Consider the following 5,949-nt stretch of genomic DNA (forward strand, 5'->3'; position numbering starts at 1 on the left):
GCTCATTGAAGTCTGGCCTCCTGAAATCTAGGGCTGCTGCACACATGCACGTGGTGCCCCTTGCCACATTGTCAAACTGGCTTTACTACCTGGGTCAAAATACCAGGGATATCATCACCAGGGATCTGGGTTTTCTATTTGCCACAGAAAAATGTGGATTTTCTCCTTTAAAGGAAAAAAATGTAGGAAACTGTGGGTTTCCCCTTGCAGGCTGGCAGAGTTCCAGCCTGCAAGGGCCTGCTTGGGGCTTGTGTGGGGAGGGGGGGAGTGGGAAGATGACAATCACAGGCAAAGTGTGCCACATGTATGTGTGCATGCACATGGCAGCCAAGCAACATGTTAGAGGGCAGTTCCCACAGCTCCCTCCAGGTATGTCTATGGGGGGGCACAGGCAAGGCATTGGGGAGGACATAGATGGGCACATGCCCAACCAAATTTCTATGCCCACAGCAGGGCCAGACCAACATGGGCAGGAGCTACCTCTGCAGCTCAGCAGGTGGGACCTGGTGCGGAAGGGCAAAACTAGTTGCTACTGCAGCTGCCACCATTGCCACTGGGACTCCCACACCAGCTACACTGCAAGTAACGCAAGGAGTAATGGACTGCAAGGGGGGCTGCACTGTCCCTGGAGGGGAGGTGGGGTGCGGGACAGCATGGGCAGCCTAAGGGGAGTGGCAGTTGTGACTGCAGCTGAGCCATGGCGGTGGGGTAGAGCCACGGCTAGTGCAGGGGTCCCAGCAGCAGCAGAAACAAGTCTCACTTCCCTGCCCCACCTCCCATGCTGGTCCCACCTGCTGGGCTGTGGAAGCGGCGCCTGCTAATGCTGGTCTGGCCAGGCTGCAGCCCCATGCCTGCTGTAGGTGCACAAAACTGGGGGGACATATGCCTTCCCCACTTCACTCCAATACATTGCATATGGTTAGGCACCTCCCTTGCCCCACACACTGGGAGGCTGGGGGCAGTGGGTTGGGAGTGAAGGGCACCAGCAGGGCTGGGAGGGGTGGAGGACTGTGGGTCAGAAGTGAGGAACACCAGCAAGGACAGGGAGCTGCAGGTTGGGAGTGAGAGGCACTGGCAAGGCTGAGGGGTCATGGCTTGGCAGTGAAGAGCACCAGCATATCAGGGCTGCTCAGAGCAGGCAGGGACAACGGCAGCTGGACCTGTGTCCTGGTGAGTGAAGTAGGTAGGGGGCCTCTGATGTTCTATGATAAAACAACAAAATCAAATGTCAAAATATATAGGCATTTAGAATGTATTTTATTATAATGATTGGGACACTGGTAGATTTCCAAATATTTAAAAACTTGTAAATATATCAAAACATTGTGTTCAACTGATACTGGTGTTTCAGTTTCATCATGGAAAAACACAGATTTGGTTTTTTTAAAATCAGAGAATTTTGGATATTTTTTAATCGAAGAATTTTGGATTTTTAAACAAAGAAAACCAGGATCCTTCATCACCTACCTTATGGTGCATCTTCATTTACCGAAATGATCTGGTCAAGGTCCAGTGACTTAGAGGCAACTTTTAATTACTGGTATAAAATTAGGGAACAAAAACATGCAGGACACAGGTTTCTTCTTGGACTGAGTATTTCCAATTAAGCAAAGGCAAATCCATTCTCATTTTCCATCAAACAGACAAAAATTCTTACATTTCTTAAGACCAGCATTTCCCAAACCTCAGTTGTTGGACAACTTGTATTCTGTGGATTACCACATTACTGGCTCTGGTTTCTAACCATTTCTAAGCATGTCAAATGTGTTACTGGAAAAGAGTAGTTCAGAGCCCTGGAAAAGCAGTTAAAAAGAGAGAGCTAGACTGACCTTTCCACTTAACCCACTACTTACATAAGATGAAAAAACTAGAACTACTGCCATAGTTTTGGGCAGGCAGCCTACCGATAGGAATGACCAGGAGACAACAACACAGTATGCCTAGAAAAGATAAGGAAGAGGAGGACTAGGTTTCAAAGAGGTATCTCAGGAGAGAAGAAACCCAGGTGCAGAAAATCACTGTTTAGTCTAAGATGAAAAAAGCCAGTATTTACCACACTGAGCTGTACTAAAAGAAACATATATTAAGGAACATTTTCCTATTACACTTTTGTTGTAAACAGCAATGGTACTTACCGTAAAATGCTATGTAATTGTGATTGAGAAATAGTCCACAGGTCCTCTTTATTAAAATGTGCTCTATGCTATGAAAAATGCTTGAGGATGTCTGCTCTCTAATCTATATAATCATCTCTACAGAATATTCCTTGAAATAAGTTCTGAAAGATCATAAATATATACTATCTCTAGCCCAGCACAAGTCCCCTTCTACCTGGGATGGATTCAGGCATTATTAGCTCCCTGATTATACTCCCATGTGCTTTTCAAAATACTTCTCTATTTTGGTGATGAAACCTTTGATATATTTGTTGATTAATGTTTCTTCATCTCTCTATCCTAGTCACTACTTAGGTTATATGCATATTTAGCTCTCGGTTTATGTCTGAATTAAAAAATTTCTGTCTAACAGGTTTCGTTGTTTAAAATATGTGACGCATGACAGGCAGACTGAAGGATATACCTGAAGATTAGATTTATTGAAATAAATAATACAGTCACTAACAGTTACAAAACAAAAAAAATACCCAAAGACAAGGAGTCTGTTTATATTACAGGTAGTGGCTTTAACATTCATCTACAAAAACTATGATTTATAAGAAAAGGAGAAAGAGTGACTAAGAAGCGTGGGATCCCAAATGTGTGACATGTCCTATACATTCATAACAGTAAAGATGTATTTTAACATAAATAAGTATATAGCTGTATTCATCAGTTTGGCTGCATATCTCAGAATTCATCAATTAAGAATTAATCCAGTGTCAGAGGGGTTTCAATAAGGAGGCAGAGCCTGTTAGCATTAGCAGGGGTTATGCAAACATGCTACAGAAGAACAACTACTCTTAATCCTGCTTGTACTCACAATAACGTCAGCGGAAGTGGTACTTGTATCATTAAAGGATGTAGACACTAAAATACCAACAGACAAAAAACAGCAAAATAAAACCAAGTGGGGACTCTCTCTCTCAGAAAAATATTAAGATTTTCTTTTAAAACACACCTAGAAAAAAAGCTAAAACAAGTGCTAAAATCAGGCGTAAGAGTAGCTGTTCACTTTTTCACCACAGTAAATGCAAATCAATATGAACTGAATATACATCATTAATAGGTAGGTATTTATCTGAAAAGCATACTTTCACTTATCTTTTAAACTGATTTTGTACATGGGGAGCTGAGGTAGTATGTATTTTGGAGAATTTTTTTTTAAAAAATCCTATAAAAGGTTGTATGTGACTTTGCAAGAAATAGTACCTCTTATTGAAGTTGCACAGTGTTTTGTTTCAGGCTAAAAAAAATTCCCATTTTGTTTTGTAAATAGATTTTACAGTCTTCCCCTTGTAATCGGTGTTTACACTATTTATTGTATAGCAAACAAATCTAGGAATAACTTGTATTCTGTGGTCTCCTCCGTTAAGGAATGTTTTTATCTTCTATCCACATTCCACTTTCAAGTATTAGTGCTGTTGGGATTTCCTACCTCTTGCTGACAAAACAGGCAGTCTCTGCAGGTGGGACCATTACCAATTCTTAATGAGCCCACAAGAGGGCTCTGCAAATAGTGGTCACCGTCCCCAGAAGTTTTCTATGTACAGTCTCCTAGTCCATTGTTAGGGTTTGAATCATAGGTTGGCAATCCAGCTTGCAGGCTCAAACAGAATGCTAAACCTGCTCAATAATCTCTTCATTAAAGGCAAGTTTAAAGATAAAATCACAGACTTAATTCCCTAGAAAGGCAGTTCACCATTTCCCTGTCATGATCATACCAACAGTTTGTTTCACTGTTGGTATTAAAATAATAAAGTTGAAGTAGACAAATTTATTTGCTGAGACAGATAGTTCTCATTTACGCTGGCCTAAATTCCAAGTAACTACTTATTTCACTAGACAATATGAAAATCTGCTCTTTCTTACCATAGTGGAATTCCAGAATAACCTCAGTGATTTGGTTGCTTTGGTTTCATATCAGGGTTACCGGGGCTCTGGTTCTGCAATGAATGCTGTGCAGGTGAAGCACTGGGCCCGCAGAGTACTTACTGAAGGATGGTGACCATGAGCAGAATTTGACCAAGCCCCTCCTTGATTCATAAGCAATATTTCCAGTATTTTAACATTTACAATGTTCCATGCTCCTTTTAAAGGTTTCCAGATTTCACAGTGATGATGACAAGATAAGTAATCAGATTAGACTAGTGACAAGACTAGCTGAACAGAACGAAATTCATATTTACAGAAGTGCAATCAGTTAGCAGTGGAAAATGCAGGAACAATGAAGCACTGTGTGAACCACTTCCTGGCAGACAGTTTAAAGGCAGTTAATTTGAAAAAGGTTTTGGTTTCTTAGTTTTGTTTTTAGCAGCTAGAGTTACACTAGCTTAAACTACAAGGCACAATCATCCTATATTTACTTTCAGTGATTTGTAACTTACCTAAAAAATCCTCCCACACCCTGCCATTACCCGAAACACGTTGCAGGTAGGTAACCTGGAAGCAGGTGCTTCAACAGTAGGACTCAGTTCCACTGAAACCAATGGCAGTATTCAGCACCTTGCTAGACTAGGCACTTAATAAACGGATACTTCTTCCATTTAATTCACCTTTGACTTCAGAAGGAGGAAAAACAGGCTTGCTAAGCATGTAATTTAGGTTATGAAAGTTAGCCTAGGGAAGAGGAGACTGAGAGGGCATTTGATAACCGTCTTCAAATACCTAAGGAATGAGTACAGAGAAGATAGAGATAGGCCTTCCTTTGTGGCTGTAGCAGACAAGACCAAGAACAATGGCCTCAAGCTTCAGCAGGGGAAATTTAGGCTGGAGATTAAGAGGAAATTTCTGACTATGAGGGTGGTCAAGCATTGGAACAGGTTACTAGAGAAGTTGTGGAATCTCCATCTGGACATTTTTCAACAGCAGGTTGGACAGATACTTGGCTGGGATGGTTTAGTCAGGGATGATATTGCCTTGACGAGGGGGCTGGACAAGAAGACCGTGTGAGGTCCCTTCTAGCTCTTTCCCATGATCTTCAGTTACAGTAAATTACAATATTTATCCCAATCCAAGACAAGGTTTTTTCCCTATTCAACATGGAGGGGAGGGAAGCAATATCCTCCATTTAAGTACTGGAGCGGGTAGCTGTGGCTACTCAGCCTCCAAGCCGCAGATATTACTGCTGCTCCTGCCTTGTCAGGTTGAGGTGGCTTGTATGGTGGGAGGGGTGGTACATGGCGGAGGGAGTGTGGAGGAGACTGTCTGGGGTAGGGTGGAGAGCAGCGGACACTGTGCAATGTTTGGGGGGGGGGCGGGGAAAGTATAGACAAGACTGTGCAGTGTGGGGGAAAGCACAGGGGAGACTGTGTAGTGAGGGGAGAGGTGCCTGGGAGACTCCCACCACGTGGTCTTCCCTGCACTCCCCTTTTCCCCCACACTGCCCAGTCTTCCCTGTGCATCCTCTCCACTGCTGCACAAGCCATCCCAGCCTGGCAAGGCATTACCAAGGGAGATCTAACAGCAGCCAGAGAGCTACTGCGGCTCCAGCTCTTCCAGGGCTGGAAGTGCTGCCACTGCTGTTACCTGTGTGGATATCTTTAAGAGTGTTATGTATAAGTGTTTACATTGGCCCAGGGATTGCAAGAGGGAACAGCAGATCAGTAGGCTAAGAAGGCTTTCTGAATAAACAAGCTTTATCATTTCATAAGTTTAACTCTGGTCTTTTGAGAATACCACATTGTCTGGCTGGGCCAGAGCTGGAGTGAGAGCCACTATATAGGGTAAGTGGTGGCAGGGGGCCAAGTAGTAGGAAGTGGGAGGAGACAACTGGGTAGGGGGCAAGTGTCAG

This window comes from Gavialis gangeticus, unplaced genomic scaffold, assembly GCF_001723915.1.
Source record: "Gavialis gangeticus isolate Ggan-Ray unplaced genomic scaffold, GavGan_comp1, whole genome shotgun sequence".
NCBI classification, from domain to species: Eukaryota; Metazoa; Chordata; order Crocodylia; family Gavialidae; genus Gavialis; species Gavialis gangeticus.